At 46.8% G+C, this 23,893-nt stretch overlaps 1 pseudogene; it reads right to left on the reverse strand.

The window, feature by feature from the left end:
• Positions 1-618: 618 nt before the first annotated feature.
• LOC141056853 (uncharacterized) lies at positions 619-7,878 on the reverse strand (annotated as a pseudogene).
• Positions 7,879-23,893: the final 16,015 nt, after the last annotated feature.

Below are 23,893 nucleotides of genomic sequence, written 5' to 3' on the forward strand. Positions count from 1 at the left end.
GCTCGGCACACAAAAAATAATCCCAAACCCAACCCAAGATCATGAAAAATGGAGACGTGACGGGTATCGGAAAATGGTGCAATTCTTTTACACTTTACCTAATAGAGAGGAGTTATTTTTACTGATACAGTGGGTATGGAAAGTATTCAGACCCCTTTAAATTTTTCACTGTTTGTTTCATTGCAGCCATTTGGTAAATTCAAATTCATACTATCTGTTCTTGACACTGGAGTGGCTTATAAACAACCGAAGTATATAGTTTGAGGTCTGGGATCTGCCAATATGTGGCTAGTTTTCTGACTGTTTCGGATAACACGATACATGATTTTAGTTTTTTTGTCTAGTCTCGCTTGAATATACAGTAGGTCAATATTAAATAGTCTCCTGAATAGTCTCGCCTTTGGTGAGGATGATGAAACCCGTAGAAATGAGACGCTTGGAGAGTGTGTAAACATCACCTCACCCTATATACTGAGATGTGGGGTACATGTTTTTTCTATTAATCACTTTCCAACTAACCTTCAGGGGGTGAATTATGGGTATTGTTTTACATTTGGAATTCATAAAGTTTAGTTTTATCCTTTTGTCAGCAAACATGAGGAATGACAAGAGACAACCCATTTAAGAAGATTTAATTTTGGTTAAAATTATTCCAACATTATGAACATAAAAAGGCTTCTCCCCTATGTGACGTCTCTGATGTTTATTAACTGTTAATTTCCAAGTAAATTATTTCCCACATTAAGAAAATGAAAAAGGCAGCTTCTCTGTGTAACAGCTCTGATGGAGATCAAGAAGCGCTTTCTGGTTAAAATATTTCCCACATTAACAGGAAAAAGGCTTCTCCCCTGGGTGAGTTTTCTGGTGCTTAACACAATATGATTTCTTGCTAAAACATTTCCCACATTCTAAACATGAAAAAGGCTTCTCCCCTGTGTGAGTTCTCTTGTGCTTAACACAGCCTGATTTATTGCTAAAACATTTCCCACATTCTAAACATGAAAAAGGCTTCTCTCCTGTGTGAGTTCTCTGGTGCTTAACACAATTTGATTTATTGGTGAAACATTTCCCACATTCTGAACAGGAAAAAGGCTTCTCTCCTGTGTGAGTTCTTTGGTGGGTAACAAAAGTATTAAGTTACGTACCGGTAACGGTATTTTTCGGAAGCCCATGACAGCACCACGAGAGAGGGGATCCGCCCTTTAGGAACAGGAAACCTACAGATACAAAAGGGCGGCACCTCTCCCACGCATCAGCTCAATTACAGAGCTTGAGAGGCTACCATGGTTAGTACACAACATATAATATATACAACCTATCTACCCTATTTATCAGAAATATTTTTATACCCTCTCCCATATACAGTAAATTGTGGACAATCTTCTAAAGGAGTGCACCCCTATATGTGAACAAGGGAGGGAACTAAGGGTGCTGTCATGGGCTTCCGAAAAATACCGTTACCGGTACGTAACTTAATACTTTATTCGGACTCCCATGACAGCACCACGAGAGAATTACAGAGATGTAAACTAACTTAGGGAGGGACTACAGCCTGCAGCACCCTTAGCCCAAAGGTGAGATCTGAGGAGGCACCCATGTCTAACCGATAGTGGTTAAAAAAGGTGGAAGGAGATGACCAGGTGGCCGCCTTACATATCTGATCAATTGACACTCCAGATCTTTCTGCCCAAGATGATGCCATGGCACGAGTGGAATGCGCCCTCAGGTTCTGCGGAGCCGGACCTCCACCTGCTGTGTAGGCAAGAGAGATAGCCTCCCTAATCCACCTTGCTAATGTGCGTTTCGATACCCTACAACCTTTCCTGGGACCTTGGAAGGATAGGAATAATGCATTCTCCTTCTTCCAAGGATCCGTGGCTGCTAAATATTTAAGTAAGCATCTCCTAATATCTAATGCCTGAAGTTTTTGCTCCTTAGGGTTGGTCGGATTAGGGAGGAAGGAAGGCAGAACTATCTCTTGTGTCCTGTGAAATTGTGATGCTACCTTGGGAAGGTATGCTGGATCTGGCCTTAGGATTACTCTATCCTGTAAGAACTCTGTGTAAGGGGGCAATCTGGAAAGTGCCTGTATGTCGCTCACTCTACGTGCGGATGTTATCGCTACCAGAAATGCTGCCTTAAGAGATATAATCTTTAGTGAGGCAGAATCCAAAGGTTCAAACGGACTTTCTGTCATGGCTGTAAGGACTAAGTTTAAGTCCCAAGGCACACATCTGTCCTTGTGTATGGGTCTCGATCTAGCCGCCGCTTTAATGAACCTTGCTACCCAATAGTTATTGGCAATGTCACATGCAAACAAGGCTCCTAAGGCTGAAACATGTACTTTTAATGTACTTGTGGAGAGACCCAATTCGAGACCCTTCTGGAGAAATTCCAGAATATGTTTCGTGGGAATTCCGTCTCTGACATCAAACTGAAAGGTGGACAGGAATCGCTTCCAGGTCCTAGCATAGATGTTAGTGGTAGTTTGTTTCATGCTTTTTAGGAGGGTATCAATTAAATTCTTGGAGAACCCTCTATCCTTTAATAGTGTCCTCTCAAACACCACGCCGTCAAATGGAGTCCCGCTACATGCGGGTGGCTGACTGCCCCTGGTAGAGGAGATCTGGAAGGTTCGGCAGTACCCAGGGATCGCATACCGACATGGTCCTCAACCATGCGAACCAGGTCCTCCTGGGCCAAAAGGGGGCAATTAATATGACTCTTGCCCGATCTTCCCTGATCTTCCTTACTACCAGAGGTAGAAGATTTAATGACGGGAAGGCGTATGCCAGAGAAAAGTTCCATCTTATCAGGAGGGCATCCACTGCCAGTGGATTTTCCCTGGGATTCAGAGAGCAGAACGATTTTTCTTTCCTGTTTTCTCTGGTGGCAAAGAGGTCTACCTCTGGCTGACCCCATCTGCGGACAATCTGGTGGTAAATATCCCTGTTCAAAGCCCATTCTCCTTGCTTTAGAGCCTTGCGGCTTAGAAAGTCTGCCTTCACGTTGTCCTTTCCTCTGATGTGGAGCGCCGTTAAAGATACAAAACTTTCCTCTGCTATGTGAAGGAGATGTTCTGTTATCCGCATCAGGGCGTCGGAGCGGGTTCCACCTTGGTGGTTGACATATGCTACTGCTACCTGGTTGTCCGAGAGTATCCTCACGTGATGGCCCTGTAGGTACATAATGAGTTTTTTGACTGCCCGCTCTATCGCCAATAGCTCTCTCTGGTTGGATGAGATCTCAGCATCAGAATCCCAGTGTCCCTGTACCACTATGTCCCCCATATGGGCCCCCCAACCAAAGGGACTAGTGTCTGTGGTTATAATACGGGTTATCTGCGTTATCCAGGGCACCCCTGAGGCTAGGTTCTCGTCATCGAGCCACCATCTAAGCGATCTAACAGCTGAGGGGCTTAGCAACACTCGACCCTGTAAGGAGCCTTCCAAGGCCCTGCTATTGACCAGGACGTCTTTCTGAAGGGCTCTAGTATGGAATTGTGCCCACCTGACTGCTGAGATGCATGAGGTTAAAGAGCCTAACAGGGACATGGCCTGTCTGAGGGTCATAGAAGGATTATCAATCGCCCGAAGAACCTGCTGCTGTATCTTTTGCAATTTATCCAATGGCAACAGACACTGCTGAGTTTCTGAATGTAATAGTAAGCCTAGAAACTTCTGTATCTTTAAATGCTGGAGTCGGTATTTCTCGTAGTTTAATATCCATCCGAGGTTTTCTAACCTGGACTTAGCTCTTTCTATCTGGGATATACAATGGCCCACCGATTTTCCCACAATCAAAAAATCATCTAAATATGGAACGATCAAGATGTCAACTTCCCGTAAATGAGCCATAACTTCGGCCACTACCTTTGTAAATACCCGGGGCGCTGCAGAGAGACCAAAGGGAAGGGCTCTATACTGATAATGACGGACTGTGCCGTCTACTGAAACCGCCACTCTCAGGAACTGCTGGAAATCTGTATGGATAGGTACATGATAGTACGCATCTTTCAATTCTATGACTGCCATAAAACACCCTTTAAACAATATTTTTATTGTTGTATTGATGGATTCCATCTTAAAAGTACGATTAACCAAAAACTCATTAAGGAAACGTAAATTAATAATCGTTCTAAATGTTTTGTCAGGTTTTTGGATTAGGAATAAGGGAGAGTAGAACCCTCTTCCTCTCTCAGATTCTGGAACCTCTATCAGGACGTTTTTCTGGCATAGGCTCAAGACTTCCGCTTCTAAAGCTGCTTGTTCGAGGGGTGAAGATCTTAAAGGAGTTGGTCTAAAGGTATCCCGCGGGACCTGGTTAAACTCCAACCTAAGCCCGGTGGATATTACCTTGCGCACCCAGTCACTATTTGTAATCTGTAACCATGCCGGGAGGAAGGATGATAGTCTATCCCCCATGGGAATTACTAGTCATTGATTCTGTCTCTTTTGATCTCTCGACGAGCGTCTGAACATGTAGCCCGTACCTCTTCTCCTTCTATCTTCCCATCTGGGACGGTCTCTAATAGGCGAAGAATTGCGCCTTCTCCTCTGATCGAATCTCCTTCTACCAAATGGACGTCCGTAGGACGCAGACCAGAGATTTGGGAATTTTTTCTTGTCGTCCCCAGCCTTCTCAAGCAATTCGTCCAGGACTGCGCCGAACAAATATTCACCCTCATACGGAATAGTACAGAGCTTCACCCTGGACTGAATGTCTCCCTGCCAGCACTTTAACCACAGGGCTCTACGAGCCGCATTAGAGAGACCTGCTGCCCTGGCGGCCATTCTTACTGCATCCGCCGAGGCATCTGCTAGGAAGGCTGCTCCCTCTTGGATTGTTGGTAGGGCCCCAAGAATTGTTTGTCTCGACGTACCGTTTTAATTGCGACTCCAACTGGTCCAACCAGACCATCATGGACCTGGCCGTGCATGTTGATGCCACTGCTGGTCTTAAGGACCCGGCAGCCATTTCCCAGGTATTCTTAAGGAAGGTATCTGCCTTCCTGTCTAGGGGATCTTTAAGGGATCCCATGTCCTCAAAGGGTAGCGAGGATTTTTTCCATGCCTTCGAAATGGCTGCATCTAATTTGGGGGCCTTGTCCCAAGTATTCACTGCCGGATCATCGAAGGGATATCTGCGTTTGAGGGCTGGTGGTAGCAACCCTCTTTTATCCGTTTTTTTCCACTCTCTGTGGATCAGATCCTGGATCTTCTGATTTAATGGGAAGACTCTACGCTTTCTCTGCTCCAGCCCCCGAACATGACATCCTGCATGGATAACTGGGGCTTAGGCTCCTCTACTTCCATTGTCCCTCTGACTGCTTTGACCAGCTTGTCTACTCGGTCAAGTGGCAGACAAAATCGCCCAGAGTCCTCTTCTCCTGAGGAAGACAAGGGAGATGAAGCCTGGGAGTCTCTACTTCTCCTCCATTCTGTCGAGGAATCGGACTCCACCGGGACCCCGCCTTTTAGACTTTCCGGCTGGGACAAAGACTTTAGGGTTTCTTTCATCTCTGCCCTGACTATGTCCCTTAAACTCGCCGCTACCGCGGGCGACTCTTCCGCCACTGTCTGCTGAATACAGGGGGGGCACAATTTTTTGGGCATGAATCAGGTAATGGGCATGCACAGAGTGCGCACTCCCTGTGTTTAGTTTTACTTGTAGCCTTCTTCCCCTAGAATAAAACACAGAAGGGGGGTCCCGTCACTGAGTGAACTTTCACGAAGATCACTTACCAGTGCCACAATCAAGTACCGGAGAATGAGGGGGATTCTTCTCAGTCGATGCTCCTGTCTGCCTAGAGGAGCTTTTATGACTGGATTGGTCACTTCGTCCCGCACGTTCCTTACTGTCACGGGCCTCTTTCTTTTTCTGCTTGACCTGCCTAAGGTCATCCAGGGGCGGCAGTGATGCTTGTCGCTGCTGCTGCCGTTGCTGTTGCCGCTGCTGCTCCTGATCGCTCTCCATTACTGCTCGCAATAATGTGGCCAAGGCAAGGCACCCTGCCAGGGTCTTGCCTATATACCCCTCCTCCGGACAGCAGTATTCCTGCCGCGCCCCTCCCCCCCTAATAGGGCTCCCTTTCCTCAGCTGGCGCCGCACCTGGCCGGAGAGCCGACGCTTATCGGCGTTTACGATGGGCGCCGCCATCTTGGTTTCTCGCGCCTGCGCAGTGGCGCCGCCAACCCGGAAGCGCATCATCCGTCCGCCCCCTGACGTCACCGCGACCCCGACGTGACCGGAAGTCGCCCTGGCGCTCCGGAATGCAGTGCTCCCTGGCCCCAGCACCCCGCAGCCACGCCGGCCCCCGTTACCACCGCACTTGCGCCGCCGGAGCCGGGAGCCCCCGGGGGGACATACTCACCGGCGGCGGCCTTACCCTGGAGACGGACCTCCTCCGGACGCCGCTCCCTGCTGCATACGCCACCGCCATGCCACCCATCCTGGGCCACCGTGGCGTCTTCCAGGAGTTCTGCACCAGGCCGAGGTAGGAGACCCCCTCGCTACCTGTATCGGCCGGCCTGGGATCCAGTCTTTTGTAGGATCCCATCCCCTCAGGAACAGGAAACCAACTGATGCGTGGGAGATGTGCCGCCCTTTTGTATCTGTAGGTTTCCTGTTCCTAAAGGGGGGATCCCCTCTCTCGTGGTGCTGTCATGGGAGTCCGAATAAATGTGACTTACGTGCAAAACATTTCCCACATTCTGAACATGAGAAAGGCTTCTCCCCTGTGTGGATTCTCTGGTGATTAACACAATCTGATTTATTGTTAAAACATCTCCCACATTCTGAACAGGAAAAAGGTTTCTCCCCTGTGTGAGTTCTCTGGTGCTTAACACAATTTGATTTCATGCTAAAACATTTCCCACATTCTGAACATGAAAAAGGCTTCTCCCCTGTGTGAGTTCTCTGGTGCTTAACACAATTTGATTTCCTGCTAAAACATTTCCCACATTCTGAACATGAAAAAGGCTTCTCCCCTGTGTGAATTCTCTGGTGCTTAACAAAATGTGATTTAAGTGCAAAACATTTCCCACATTCTGAACAGGAAAAAGGCTTCTCCCCTGTGTGAGTGCTCTTGTGCGTAACCAATTGTGATTTACGTGCAAAACATTTCCCACATTCTGAACATGAAAAAAGCTTCTCTCCTGTGTGAGTTCTCTGGTGCCTAACACAATCTGATTTATTGCTAAAACATTTCCCACATTCTGAACATGAAAAATATTTGGCTCCTGTGTGAATTCTCTGGTGTGTAACAAAATGTGATTTCTTGTTAAAACATTTCCCACATTCTGAACATGAAAATGACTTCTTTGCTTTAGGAGCAGTTTGTTTTTTAATGTCTCTTTTGTGACTTTGATTTTCCTTAGTAGTCAGTAATGAATCAGAAGATGGGACCTGTTTCATAGGATCAGATGACAGATCTTTGCTGTGAATGGATGATGGTATATCTGGAGTAATCGCATTCATTTCCGTTGTATCTTGTAGGATCTCAAGATCATCAGATTTAAAAATTGAAGATGTCAGCTGTCCTTCTGATCTCCTGGTACAGTCATCTGCTAAGATAAAAAACATTTTTAATAAAATATCCTTCAGTTTTATATTTTTGAACATTTCTACTTAAACTGTCCATAAAAATGGCAAGCTATGTAAAAAACTTTTTTTATCAAGACAATGACAGTTCACAGTCTAATAGTAAACCTTGTTGGATGAGCCAGTAGTGTGTTGTGTTCTACTGTTTGTACATTCTGCCTCCCAAATATCGAATAAAAAGGAAACCAATCAATGTTATGTAGGCGAAAATAATACCAATTCTCATCTCACAAAAAACAAGTCCCCACTCAGGTCCATCATCTGTCAATGGAAAAACAGAGGTTCCCACACTATTAGTGGATCAAAGGCTGTTGAAAAGCAACAAGGTTTCTATAAACCAATCCAGCAAAATCCGCTCTCACTTCGGAGTCTTGCAGTGTGCGCAAACAACATTTAGGATCCCTGTATTGAGCAATATTATAGTGAGAAGAACCCACTTAATTTGCGGTGTGTGTCTCCTGGAGCACAATCTGGGCACTATGTGCTGGGTAATAAAATGGCAAATGTGTAATTTCCACTCTCCAACATCCACTGCGTGTTAATTTCCGGAAAGTGGCTGTGGAGTCAAAATATTCACTCCTCCTAAGGATTATAACCCTCAGTGAATTAATTTATAAAATGGAATCACTTTATGGGGATTTCTACTATCCTGGTTTTCTGTCATTTAGTTATATTAGAGTTTCTGCAAACCCCCCAAAAAGGCACGTACCCATGTCTTCAATGCCATCAATGTGATAATGTTCAGAAAGGCAGCTGTTATGAATGAGTCACCGAAGTAGGAAAAAACAAAAATACAAGCTAAGTCCAGAAAACCGGAGAGGTTGGTAGCTATCGGATTGCAGACCCCTGATCCTATCCACAACTAACAGTAGCAGTGGGGGGTTCCTACGATGCCCTAGACCCCTCGATCACAGCCGGAGAACTAAATAGGCCTAAAGAAAGAAAGGGGAAATCTAAACTGCCCCAGAGCAGACCCCAAAGCAATAGGCAGCCCCCAACATATAATGACGGTGAAGCAAGATGAAAACACTAACACAGATAGAAAGATAGGTTGAGCAAACGATGGGGCCCAAGCTAACTAAACAGGACAGGATAGAAAAGCTGCTGTCTGCAATCCGTAAAAAACCCTACCAAAAAATGTCCCAACCGTCTGATAGGAAAAACAAGCCCTGAAGTCGCTAGGACTTCAAAATGACTATATCAGCACTCAGGTAAATTCTGAAGACAGAGCAAAGAGATAAACTGATCAGAGACAAAAATGGAACTCAGCACACCCCCGACCGGGGATGGCTGAACTCCAAAAAACAAGGTAAACAAAACAAAACTGATAAGTTCAAAAGCAGAGCAAAAACTTATCTTTGGGAAGCAGGAGTCAGACTGGTCTCCAAGAATCCAGCAGAGAAATCACCAGCGACTCAGAAGGGCGTCGGCTGCCTTATATCCAGTCAGAAGTTCCTGTTATCCAGTCATCATCTACCAGATCAGGTGTTTGGTAATCAGCCTCACTACCTTCCTTCACCAGAAGAGGGAGTTCATCAGACGTCGACGGTGAAGGGGAAAATGAACTCACAACAGGCAACACTTTTTTCAGTCCACACTCGGGCAAAAAATAAATGTTTTACATTAACAAGTGTGGTACCATTGGTCAAATAGGACACTTATCCTCTTAATTCCATACCATTTCACCATAACCTAATATGCTCACCTTACACTGACATCTATCATCTGCTTCATTTAATACAATACGCAGTGTTAGTGGGCACAACCTGGCTATTTTAATAGATACAAGCTTATTTTCGACTCCCCTCTCACTTGTGAAACGTGTAGTGCACACAGAACTACTTGCTGTCTGTGGAACGCAAACAATGGGTCTTCCGGTGCTTGGAACACACGCCAACATCACTTCCGCTTTAGTTGCTCAGGACACATGTAATTCCAGTCCCGCCCCTTTCCTATTTAGCCTCCGGCATTTAGACTCCACATTGCGACGTGACAAGCGGTGGAAACCGTGTTCAGCCTGACGCCCGTCACCACTGACCACCCATGGTAAGAATTTCATAGATTACTATGTCCATATAACCTATATGTCTCACACATGTATCAGTGGAATTATAACGTTCTGATACGTTTCTCTTTAGCTTCACAAAGAGCTATTTTACGGAATCTACTATAATTACAGGTATAAACGCTCCTCTATTCTCTTTTTTATATATACGTGTTTAACCCTATACTCACCTTATAATGGTCTTCTGTATAGAATCCCAACAGGGAGCGTTACTACAAGCCTCGCTCTTAACACATCAGGTATCCTTATAATACCACTTTAATTACCACAAACTAATCACCTCCTGGTCTGATCTCTAATTATTTTTTGATCTTAGTACTATTGGCCTCACAAGGTTCTGCCATATGCCACCCTGAATTAATATACAGCATTCTACTATAACAGGGAGCTGGATAGCTCACCATTGTGCTTCTTACAACAGGTAATTTATTATACCTCTAGTTTCTCCTTTATGTGTATCCTATTTTTTACTTATCATACTTACGTGAGCTTATATTATATTCCAGTGGGGATCCACGTTTGTTCTCCATATTTACCACAATAATTTTAAGCAGTCATGGTTTATGATGCATGTAGGCCAGGACACTGGTTTATCTGACCACTACATTTACTGGGCCCTGCTGTCCTAGATTAGTTTGATTGTTAACGAGCAGAGCAAAAAAAAAACAACAAAAAAACCAGATCTAAGCATCAGACTCCTATATATTCAGACATAGCTTGGGGGAGGTATTTATGCACATTTAATCAAAGTACATTTGATCAAAGTATGAATCAGTTATAACATGGCAGTTAGACAGGGCAGGAGACAGTTAAGACATTTATATACATCTTATCCATGTATATTTGGATTACAACAAATATATACCATATGCATTTGTATAATTTATATCCTGGCCGCTGCATTCATACACATCCACCGACCTGGCACTAACTCTTTACACTCCATCCATATCGGCCCCTCAGTCCTTTCCTTTGTATAGCACTCATGCTCTCTTCACACTGCTACATTGCACAGATCCAGTCAGTCCCACGATTCAACATCAGAGACGCTCTCACAAATCACTTAACCATCTGCTCACTCTTTCTATCCTCCTCCTAGTCGCAGGGGACATCTCTCCCAACCCCAGCCCCTCATGTTATAGTAAGTCAAACTCCCCAACTGCTACACTCAGAAACCCCTCTAATCTTATTAATGTTCCCTGCATGCCTTCTGTCTCTCTTAATTGTGCCCTTTGGAATTCTCTGTGTAACAAACTCTCCTTCATCCATGACTTCTTCTTTTCTAATTCTCTTAACCTTCTGGCTCTTACTGAAACTTAAATCCAGCAGACACTACTGCTGCTGCTGCTCTTTCATATGGGGGACTAGACTTTTCTCATACCCCAAGATCAGACAATGGAGCAGGTGTAGGCATTGGTCTGCTCCTATCACCAAAATGTACCTTTCAGGTTATCCCTCAAGCACCCTCACTTGTCTTCCCTTACTTTGAGGTCCAGGCCGTCAGACTCAACACTCCCTTCTCCATGTGAGAGGCAGTGGTGTATCGTCCTCCCGGCCCCTCCCATCAGTTCCTGGATCATTTTGCCACCTGGCTTCCACATTTTCTCTCCTGTGACATCCCCACCCTCATCATGGGCGATTTCAACATCCCCATTGCTCTTCCCCTCTCCCCATCTGCTTCTCACCTTTTCTCACTTGGTCTTCTCTCGGCTTTCTGCAGTGGATGATTTCGCAAACTCCCCTCTCCCACTCTCTGACCACAACCTTCTTTCATTCTCTATCAAGAACTGCCATCCCGCTCAGGTCACCCCCACTGTCCATACTTACAGAAACATACAGGCCATTAACACCCAGAAACTTATGAAGAACTTGCAGTCATCATTGGCCCCTATCTCCTCCCTCTCATGTCCTGATTCTGCATTGAAGCATTACAATGAAAAACTTCAAAGTGCCCTGGATGAAATTTCACCTCCTATATACAGAACAACAGGACACAGACGTCAACAACCCTGGCGCACCCTGCAAACACGTTTCCTGCAGCGGTGCTCCAGGTGCGCCGAATGTCTGGAGAAAATCCAATCTACCAGAAGATTTCATCCATTATAATTTTATGCTTAGAACATACAACACTGCCCTTCACCTCTCCAAACAAACCTATTTCAACACCCTCATCACCTCACTGTCCAATAACCCTAAACGTCTCTTTGAGACTTTTCATTCTCTACTCAACCCAAGAGTGCAGGCCCCAACCACAGAGCTTTGAGCTGACGATCTGGCCAATTACTTCAAAGAAAAAATTGACCATATCCGACAGGAAATTATCTCCCAATCACCTCATACCATGCACTGTCCTCCCTCCCCCACTGCATCTAGCTCACTCTCTGATTTTGAAACAGTCAAAGACGAAGTAAGCAGGCTCCTTGCATCTTCTCGCCCAACCACTTGCATCAGTGACCCAATTCCATCACATCTCCAGTCCCTTTCCCCTGCTGTCACCTCTCACCTAACTAAAATATTTAACCTCTCTCTCTCTTCCGGTATCTTTCCTTCCTCATTTAAGCATGCCATCATACAGCCATTACTTAAAAAACCATCCCTCGACCAAAACTGTGCCGCTAACTATAGACCTGTCTCTAATCTTCCCTTCATCTCTAAACTCCTGGAACGCCTGGTCCACTCCCGTCTTATCCACTATCTCTCTGATAACTCTCTTCTCGACCCTCTCCAATCCAGTTTCCGCTCTTTACACTCTACTGAAACTGCCCTCACTAAAGTCTCTAATGGTCTACTAACAGCTAAATCTAATGGTCATTCCTCCATGCTAATTCTCTTGGATCTCTCTGCAGCGTTCGACACTGTGGATCATCAGCTCCTCCTCACTATCCTCCGTTCCATTGGCCTCAAGGACACCGTTCTCTCCTGGTTCTCCTCCTATCTCTCTGATTGCTCCTTTTCTGTATCTTTTGCTGGTTCCTCCTCCTCTCATCTTCCCTTCCTCAAGGATTGGTTCTAGGCCTCCTCCTCTTCTCCTTGTACACTGCCCCTATTGGTCAAACAATCAGTAGATTTGGTTTTCATTACCATCTCTATGCTGATGACACCCAATTATATGCTTCCTTTCCTGACATCATGCCTGCCTTTTTAGAAAACACCAGCGATTGTCTAAACACTGTGTCTAACATCATGTCCTCACTATATCTGAAACTGAACCTGTCAAAGACTGAACTCCTTGTGTTTCCTCCCTCCACTAATGCACCTATACCCGACATTGCCATTTCTGTTTGTGATTCCACTATTACTCCCCAGCAACATGCCCGCTGTCTTGGGGTCATACTTGACTCCGAGCTTTCATTCGCCCCCCACATCCGATCACTGGCTCGCTCTTGTTATCTGCACCTCAAAAACATTTCTAGAATTCAACCTTTTTCTTTCCTTCGACTCCGTGAAAACTCTTACTGTTTCTCTTATTCATTCTCGTCTGAACTATTGTAACTCTCTTCTAATCGGTCTCCCTCTTACCAAACTCTCCCCCCTCCAATCTGTCGTGAATGCTGCAGCCAGGATCATATTCCTCGCCAATCGTTACACCGATGCCTCTACTTTGTGCCAGTCAGTACACCGGTTACCCATTCACTCCAGAATCCAGTACAAACTTAGTACACTCACCCACAAAGCTCTCCATGGTCAGCACCACCCTACATCTCTTCTATCGTCTCAGCCTACCACCCTACCCGCGCCCTCCGTTCTGCTGATGACCTGAGGTTAGCATCCTCAATAATCAGATTCTTCCACTCCCGTCTCCAAGACTATACATGTGCTGCATCAATTCTTTGGAATGCACTTCCCAGGTCAATACGATTAGTCCCCAATCCCTACAATTTTAAACGTGCCCTGAAAATGCATTTATTCACACTGGCCTACCACCTCAACACATTAACCTAATCTATCCCTGTGTGGCACAGCCAAAAGTTTTACCATAACCAGATTCCCCGTATCATGTTCCCACAAGCTTTATGCATCCATTAGCCCTCTGTGTCTGTACTGTTACACACTTAACATTATGGCTGGTCCATACAATCAGGGCAATTGTTACCACCCACCTTTCGTGTCTACCTCTTTCCTCATAGACTGTAAGCTTGCGAGCAGGGCCCTCACTCCTCTTGGTATTTGTTATAATCTATGTGATTATTGTTATGCTGTAATGTCTATAGTCTGTACAAGTCCCCTCCGAAATGTAAAGTGCTGCGGAATATGTCGGCACTATAGAAATAAAATTATTATTATTATTTATTAGGTTCATTATCCATTTTTTTCTTTCCTTTCAGTCTTCCCATCTGGTTCTCCATACATATTATTTTATTTTTTTCTGTACAATTATCTCTTACTATGTAAATGTATTTCATTATCTTTTTTGTAAATTATACTACATCTTTGATTTTCCATACATTGTAAGCAGGACATAGTCATTGTATGCTTTTATTTATCATTTATCGCAGACTGAGGAAGGCCATGTAGGCCGTAACGTTGGGAGCTGAATAGCTCACCATTGTGCTTCTTACAACAGTGGGGATCCACGTTTGTTCTCCATATTTACCACAATAATTTTAAGCAGTCAGACTGAGGAAGGACATGTAGGCCGAAACGTTATTTTACGGACTGCACAAATAAAAACATTTCTACTATACATGGATGCCTTAAGTTGAGTGCCAAGTTATCGTATTTTTCGCTTTGCGAGACACACTTTTTTCCCCCCAAATTTGTGGGGGAAATGGGGGTGCATCTTACAATGCGGATATACCGGTAACCACTTACCTGTAAGTAGCTGCAGGCTGGGATGAGGGGGTGTCCGTTGCCGCCGCGCTGCTGTTGCCCGCTGCTGCTGCCTGGGATGTCCGCTGCTGCTGCCTGGGGTGTTCGCTTCCGCCCGTGATGTCCGCTGCTGCGAGGGGCTCTGCCGACATTTTGTGAATGGCCAGAACCCCCCGGCAGTTCTGTGGTTTCCTCCTGTGCGTTGGACTCCAGTAACATGGCCGCCGGGAGGCGGCGCAAGCGCAGACGAAAATCTCGGGAGATGAGATTTCAGTGCTGAGATCTCATCTCCGAGATCTCCATGCTGAGATTTCCATCTGCGTAGGCGGCCATTTTACTGGAGTCCACATGCACAGGCTGAAACTATGGAACTTCCAGGGGGCTCTGGTCTTTCAAGAAATGTTGACAGAGGCCCCCGCAGCGGCGGACATCCCGGGCAGTGGCGGCGGACAGCAGCAGCCGAAATCCCAGGCAGTGGTGGCCTCGGACACCCTGGGCAGCGGCGACGGGCAGCAGCAGACACCCTGGGCAGCAGCAGGCCTGTAATAAGTATCAGGCACATGGGACCCTGGCAGCACACTGTTTATCTCGGTGATACAAGCCCATGCACTTCATCCTTCTTTACTTTTGCACTGCAGCACTTTGTACCGGATACTTATTACAGGTCCATTGTAGTTATATGCCCCATGATGTGTTTGCACTATTAGCACTTTATCACACAGCGATTTTGCACTGGTTTCTGTATAGCACCTTTGGCACTAGAGCACTATGGTTATAACACTCTTTACATTTCCACAATGCAGCACTTTGTTTTTCTGATTTCATATTTTTTTTAAATTGGATTCCCTCCATATTAACAATGATAGGGGCAGTTGAGAAAATTAGGAAAAAAATTGAAGCAAAAAATGTGGTCAATTCTCTACTGAATATCCCCTATCCAGGTATATATGGTCCCCTTATCCCCATTCTGATAAACATGGCCCCCTCGTCCCTATCCTGGTATGCATGGCACCATCTCGTCCTGGTATGCATGGCCCCATCTCGTCCTGGTATGCATGGCCCCATCCTTATAAGAAGCCCCCACCCCCATCCCTATCCTGGTATGCATGGCCCCATCAGAAAACAATAAAAAACCCAAATCACTACACTTACCTACCCGACGCTCCCTTCACAGCCTCCTGCTCTGGTGCCAGCAACTGCTATATGCTTGTAAGCAGCGCTGAGGACCATGCGTATTCATGAATATTCATTTCTCTTAAGTAGCGGCACACGTGACCGCCGGTAGCAGCAGTAAGCCGGTGGCTGACACTGTGCGCTACTGAAGAGAAATGAATACTCACTGATCTTTGCATGCACAGTCCTGGCAGCTGTGCTCTGCTTGTGAGCAGCACATGACGTCCCTGCCATGCGCTGCTTACAAGCATATAGTTGCTGGCACCGGAGCAGGATGCTGCGAGGGAACGCGGGGTAGGTAAGTGTAAAGGTTTTTTTTTTTTTTGTTTTCTGATGGGGCCATGAATACCGGGATGGGGGCCAATTATAAGGATGGGGGCTAATCAAGACACTATTATTAAAGAGAAATGAATATTCATTGCCCTCCAAGCCCATGGGCATGGAATGCAGTGAATATTCATTTCTCTTTACCAGCGGGAACAGGAGTTAGCCGCAGCCACCAGCTTCAGCCTCCTGTGACCCGCTGCTCCGCGGATGCCGTTCCCCCACCCCCCACCACATCCAAAGCAGGTACATCTGGACTATAAGACGCACCCCCCATTTTCCTCCACATTTTTGAAGGAATACAGTGCTTCACACAGTCCGAAAAATACGGTAGTTTTAATACAAACTTAAAAACTCAGGAAAAAGGGAAACTCTGCTGTTATTGTACAGAAATTCACACTTGGCCTCACTGCACATTTACTGTTGTCGCTCATAAAAGGGAAGTTTGGCCAGAAAGACTAGACCTGGTCTTGTAGGGACCATGAGACATTCAGCAGCACAGAAGGGAGAGAAGAGTCATCCAATAAGATCTCAGGGATCTAGGAAGCCAACAGCATCATTACCCTCCGCTTTCTCTTACAGGCCCAGCATAATATTTTTCTTCAAGTGATTTTCTATCTTGTCAGCAGATTCTACGTACGCTGTCATTTGGCTTTATAGTTACAGATCTGGGCAGGTAACGGTCAGCATCTCCTAATTCCAGGGGGTAGGTGGATCTACCAGGTTGTAAGTCCAATAGAAAAGGGCTTTCAATGCCAGATATCATTTCAACCATTTTGGGTGGAGGAGAATGTTTTGGTCTAGATGCAAAATGGTGATCATGGTATTACGGCCGGACTACACCACCGACAAAGCAGCCACAGCCGGTGACTAAGAAGAATCTGCGACTTCTCTGCATTCAGTGGTTACTACTCACCTGGGTAGTCATATGTAGGAATCTCCTCGTTACACCACTCATCACCCCTCACATATGTCTCTGTAGTATTAATATGGGTCAGATCTTCACCCTGAAACAAATATTGTAAAAGTCAGAGACAGATGGAGAAGTCCCATCTATGATCAGCTCTAATCCTGCCATCTCCACCGTTCTCATTACACAAGTATAAAACATATAATACTGGTGGATAAAATAAGACTGAGCACAAGACCTTCACAGCCGTCTACACATCATAGGGGAGCTCTCCTGACACCTTCTCTCCATCTACCTGATGATCCTGAGGAACATTGGGATCTTCTTGGTTACAGTCCTGTGGAAGAAGAGGACGGGGACATCTCTCTGGTGTTGTCCTCTTTCTGGATAGATCTGGAGGAAACACATACAGGAACTGAATTCATTCTCTACATACAGATAATTATAGGCCGTGTGTATTTAGTCCTGTCTATTACCTGGTGATGTGAGGGGCTGGGGAACCTCCATTATGACGTTCTTGTACAGATGTCTGTGTCCTTCTAAATACTCCCATTCCTCCATGGAGAAATAGACAGCGACATCCTGACACCTTATAGGAACCTGACACATACAATGATACCGTCATCCCCCGATCCCTTCATAGTGTTACTGTATAATTTCCCAGCATTCCCAGCAGTGTCACCTCTCCAGTCAGCAGCTCAATCATCTTGTAGATGAGTTCTAGGATCTTCTGGTCATTGATGTCCTCATGGATCAGGGGGTGAGGTGGAGGCCCCGTGATTGGGCTCAGGGGTCTTCCCCATCCCTCAGACACAGGGTCCTGACAGCGATCACTAGAGGTCTTCTTCACCACTGTGTAATCCTGGTTATGGAGAGACACATTGATAAATCTCACTACAGACATTTCCAGAGTCCTCACCTCTCCAGTTCTGTCCATCTGTTATTCCCATAGATAAGAATGATGTAATGTGACGTCATCAGAATCTCTCACCTCTCCAGTGAGACGGAAGAGGATCTCTAGGGTGAGGTGTAACATCCTCTCCGCCATCTTGTCTCTGCCCATATCCATCCTTGATGGGTAAATCAGGAAAATTCTCTTCTGTAGAAGATCTTCACTGAGAGGATCCGATATTGTAGAGACCTGAATGAGAAGAAGATGATGCGATGTAACATCATAAGAATCCTGTGTAATAATACAATTACTGGAGATAATAAAGGAAACATATGGGGAGATTTATTATCTTACAGGGTTTAGTTTTCTTCCCTGACATCTACTAATAAAACCTATATATTTAGGCCACAGACAACAATCAGTTTCCTCCTCGGAGTCGGCAGCTGAACACGTTCCTCATAGACTCATCCTCCATAACGCTAATTCTGGTCTCAATACCGACACTGGAATTGGCATTAGCAATACTGCAGGAGATATTTTTTACACGCAGTAGCGTAGCTACCGGGGGTGCAGAGGGGGTGGTTGCCCCAGGCCCTGTGTTCTGAGGGGGCCCACCCGGAGCTACGCTACTGTCAGGGCTGGCGTTTGTACTGCACATGTATTAGAGTGCAGAGAGTGAGTCATGTGACCGCTCTTCTGCAGTCTGTGGAGGAGAGGGGGAAGGAAGGTCACTCACCCAATCCAGGATGAGCGCGCTCTCCTTCAAAGCTCCCTGCTGCAGAGAAGTCATCAGCCCCAAAAGCCTGGACGCAGCGGGGCTTGCTCTGCCTCTGACTGTGAGCTGAGCTCACTGTCTGCACTCTTCTGCTTCTGCCTGGAAGGAACCTGACAGCCAAGGAGGCTAGGAGCAGCACCGAGGACCAGGGACACACTGGACACAGCATGAGGACTGATGAGTATCTTGGCACATGTCATTTACTATTTGATATGTCTAATCTGTTGGTCGAATATATACATACAGATATATAAAGCAATTAAGGTTCTTAAAGGGTTTGTCCACTACTTTAAATTAACCCCCCAATGTATCCCCCTGGCGCCCCTTATGAATTTTGTAAATACCTCATGTTGCCTATACTGCCTGTGAGCGTCGCTATCGCTGGCCGCTCACAGGCAGCACATGACCCCTGGCTGCAGCCGGCTCTTGCTTCTGTTGACGTCCCGACAAGTGCTGGCAGCAGCCGGGGGTCCATCTTCCTCCTTCCACACTGGCTGCCAGGCTGTGGGCACAATTATCCCCCCGCGTCACACCCGGCATCCACTAGGCACCCATTCATTGAGAAAGCGTGCAGTGGATGCTGGGTGTGACCCCGGGGGTAACCCCGCCCACAACCCAGCAGCCACTGCGGGGACCCAGCGCTGAGTCACGCCTCACTTGTGACATCAGCGCTGGGTTACGTGCTGCCTGTGAGCGACCAGCGATAACACCGCACACAGGCAGTATAGGCAACATGAGGTATTTACAAAATTCATTAGGGGCCCCGGGGGGATACATTGGGGGTTAATTTAAAGTAGTGGACAACCCCTTTAAACTTTTATGTCTTGTTTATCCTGCAAGCTGGACAGAGACTAAGGGTATGTGCACACGTTGCTTATTCCATTGTGGATTTTTCTGCACGGACTCTGCAGAATCCGCAGGTAAGACGACCTGTGTTTTATCTGCGGGTTTCCTGCGGATTTAGTACGGATTTTCTCGCGTTTTTACACCTGCAGATTCCTATAATGGAATAGGTGTAAAAACGCTGCGGAATCCGCACAAAGAATTGACATGCTGCAGAAAATAAACCGCTGTGTTTCCGCGCTGAATTTTCCGCAGCATGTGCACAGCGGTTTTTGTTGCTCACTATGGGCCTGATTCACCGTCTCTCCTGCCTTGATTGACATGGCTGACGTCTCCTGTGTCATCCACTGTCTGTCCAGTTCTCGCACCTGCACAGGAGGGAACAGGAGCTGCGCAGCGCAACAGACCGGATGACATAGGAGGCATCAGCCACGTCAGTAAAGGCAGGAGGATGGCAATTGTGGGGTCAGAGGAGGCGCTGAGCAGGGACCATAGACACTCATCCGACTGGACGCTGCCGATTAGCTTACGAGAAGGAGAATGATTATTTTCTTAAGTTTGCGAGCGGCTGGAATCTTGCAGGATGGCTTTTTAAATGTGGCTAAAAGGCGGTGGCTACAGGTCTTACAGATTAAAGGGAGCCTTTCAGCATGCTGCCCCCATATAAGGTCCAGCCAGCATCGCCCTCACATACAGTGTTCTAGAATGCTCTCTATATGTCCCCAATCCTCTATGCAAGGCACAAAAAAGAGCTTTCATTATACTCACAGACGGCGCGGTCTGGGCGTCTCTAGTCCTAATCCGGTGCTCACCCTCTTCTTGTGATCGCTGTCCCGCTTCGTGTGGAAGATGCGTCCTACATCATGCATTCAGTGTCCTCTAGCGCACTTCTGTGCAGGTGCACTTATCTTTGCCCTACTGAAGTCAGAGCATAGTATTGTAGTGCGCATGCGCCGGCTTTACATCCAGGTCATCAGCGCACTTTAGCCTTTCCCAGCACATACGCACTACAGTACTTAGCTCTGCTTTCAGCAGCCCAGAGAAAAGTGCGCCTGCACAGGAGCACAATGGGTGACACTGTGTGGATGACTAAGGACGTGTCATCCAGATGATGCAGTTATGGAGAATGGCGATCTTAAGTCAAGACCAGCTATGCCTTGGTGAGCGCCATTGGTGAGTATAATGAGAGGTCATTTTTATGCCTTGCAGAGGCAATAGGGGCAGATTTACAGCTTTCCATATAGACTCTGCCTATGGGGAAGCATTATGCTATAGAGGCTGCCTATGGGGGTGCATTATACTATATAGTCTTCCTATGGGGGTGCATTACGCTATAGAGGCTTCCTATGGGGATGCATTACATTATAGAGGCTGTCTATGGGGGTGCATTACACTATAGAGGCTGCCTATGGGGATGCATTATACTATATAGTCTTCCTATGGGGGTGCATTACGCTATAGAGGCTTCCTATGGGGATGCATTACATTATAGAGGCTGCCTATGGGAATGCATTACATTATAGAGGCTGCCTATGGGGAGTGCATTACATTATAGAGGCTGCCTATGGGGGTGCATGATACTATAGAGTCTTCCTATGGGGGTGCATTACATTATAGAGTCTGCCTATGGGGATGCATTACATTATAGAGGCTGCCTGTGGGGGTGCATTATACTATAGAGACTGCCTATGGGGGTGCATTATACTATATAGTCTTCCGATGGGGGTGCATTACACTATAGAGGCTGCCTATGGGGGTGCATTATACTATAGAGGCTGCCTATGGGGGTGCATTACGCTATAAAGGCTTCCTATGGGGGTGCATTATACTATATAGTCTTCCTATGGGGATGCATTACATTATAGAGGCTGCCTATGGGGATGCATTACATTATAGAGGCTGCCTATGGGGGTGCATTATACTATATAGTCTTCCTATGGGGAGTGCATTACATTATAGAGGCTGCCTATGGGGGTGCATGATACTATAGAGTCTTCCTATGGGGGTGCATTACATTATAGAGGCTGCCTATGGGGATGCATTACATTATAGAGGCTGCCTGTAGGGGTGCATTATACTATAGAGACTGCCTATGGGGGTGCATTAGACTATATAGTCTTCCTATGGGGGTGCATTACATTATAGAGGCTGCCTGTGGGGGTGCATTATACTATAGAGACTGCCTATGGGGATGCATTATACTATATAGTCTTCCTATGGGGAAGCATTACACTATAAAGGCTGCCTATGAGGGTGCATTATACTATATAGTCTTGCTATGGGGGCGCATTATACTATAGAGGCTGCCTATGGGGGTGCATTACACTATAGAGTCTGCCTATGGGGGTGCATTATACTATATAGAGAGGTGTGACAGGGGCAGATGGCGGCAGCATGACACAGATTTGGTGCCAAGCAAAGGAAAGGGGTGCGGGGAGGAATCTGAGGTACCGGCCATGGTAAAGTGCCCGAGGCAGCTGGTTGTGGGGCAGAACTCTGCTTACAGGGGCATAATGGGGGCATTACACTATAGAGGCTGCCTATGGGGGTGCATTACACTATAGAGGCTGCCTATGGGGAGTGTATTATACTATATAGAGAGGTGTGACAGGGGCAGATGGCGGCAGCATGACACAGATTTGGTGCCAAGCAAAGGAAAGGGGTGCGGGGAGGAATCTGAGGTACTGGCCATGGTAAAGTGCCCGAGGCAGCTGGTTGTGGGGCAGAACTCTGCTTACAGGGGCATAATGGGGGCATTACACTGTGTGGGGCCAAGAAAGGGGCCCTGTACTATGGGAACACTCCGTCTCCTCACTGCCTGTCCTCCATAGTGGGGTCGTATGTATCTATTACAGGAAACAGCACAGAAACGTGATGATTCTTATAAAGAGTCTCAGTGCAGAAGGGGTTAATGTCCCCCGTGCTCAGTAATGGGGGGAATCTCCACATACCTCCACCTGCAGAGCCGCACTCCACATATATGGCTGCTCTGTGCACAGGACCTGTGATGAGGTCACAGGAGGGGAGGAGTCAGGGGTCACATGATCTCCGGAGTGCAGACCTCCATGGAGGCTTCTCCTCAGTCAGTGACATTCCCGCCATTATTCGCCCCTCACTACTGGCACAATTACCCCGTGCCGCCTTCTCTACACAGTGTTATGTGTGGAATGTGACGTGTGATTTCTCTGGAGGGAAACAGACCCCACACATGAGGGAATTCTCACCAGTTACCGGCCGTCTACTATATGGCGGCATATGATTGTGCTATCGACTCCACACCAGGAGCTAAAATGCCCAAATCTCGGTTATTTCCTCCTTCCAGAGTCCGACTGAGGCCGGGGTCACACATAACGTATAAGAAATCGGTCCGTGTTTCAGGGCCGAGAATGGCAGAGATGTTCCCTGTTCAGTGATCCGTGTGTCCTCCGTGTGCAGAGCGAGGATGCGATCTCCTCACATCAAAGTGTCCGTGTGGTGAGATTTTACTGAAAAATGGACATTTGACCGATCCATGGCCTGAAATATTATAGGTCTTTATAGTTCATACAGATATAGATGGCAGAATCGCCGATAATTCTGTAACATCATGACAGAACCCGACAGGAGAGGAGACATAGTTCACATACAATAAACCATTGCAGAACCATTAGAGTTATAGATGTCAGTGACTAATAGTGTCAGTACTATGTGTACTATGGCTAGAGGAGCGCTAGGGTGAGGGCAAAGGACACTGCTTCCGAGACACGAGGAGCGTGCCCCTCTAGACCCATTAGCCTGGAACCGCTACTGCGGAGCCAGGGAAGGTTCCCCCTCGAACACTGTGCCCTGTTAACCGTCACAGGGCGAAGACACATTAGACTGCCGCTCTGAGCATGTACTGCCTCTGCACTTGTGGTCGCCACTAACCAGCCTGAGCTTGGTGCTGGAAAGCACACTATCTGCACGGCGCCGTACAGACGGACGCTGCTACACATGCGGTACTGTGATGCCTGTGCTGACTGACGCCCACTGGCGCTAACGGATGAGAGAGCTGAATGCACTGTGGCGCTAGGCAGTATCAGTACTAGGTGCTGACTCTAACTCTGTGACCCTAACTCATACACAACCGAGGGAGGGGAGTCATAATGAGTCATTCACCTGTCTCATACAGCCATCATCACACACACCATTATAACAATAAGAATTAATCTCTATCATAGCACATAGCGGGGCGGCAAGGCTTTTATAGCCACGACCTTCCGGGACCTTCCTGATGGTCGAATCAGAGCAGGAGCTGGACCTAAGCATGTGACCTCCGATCTCCAATGAGAGATCGTCCCACGGGCATGCTTAGTGGACCGAAAAGAGGACTTAGTCCCTGGAGTAGCTCGCTGCTGACCAGCATACTAAGTCGCCCGGAGCAAAGGTCGGAGCAGGATGCCGGTGCATGTCAGTGGAGACCCTCATTCTCTCCTTGGAGGCCCGGATGGCATCCTGAGTGCATTCCCAAATGTCACGAGC

Source organism: Dendrobates tinctorius, unplaced genomic scaffold, assembly GCF_039654945.1.
Source record: "Dendrobates tinctorius isolate UK_male_01 unplaced genomic scaffold, ASM3965494v1 ptg000200l, whole genome shotgun sequence".
Lineage (NCBI taxonomy): Eukaryota > Metazoa > Chordata > Amphibia > Anura > Dendrobatidae > Dendrobates > Dendrobates tinctorius.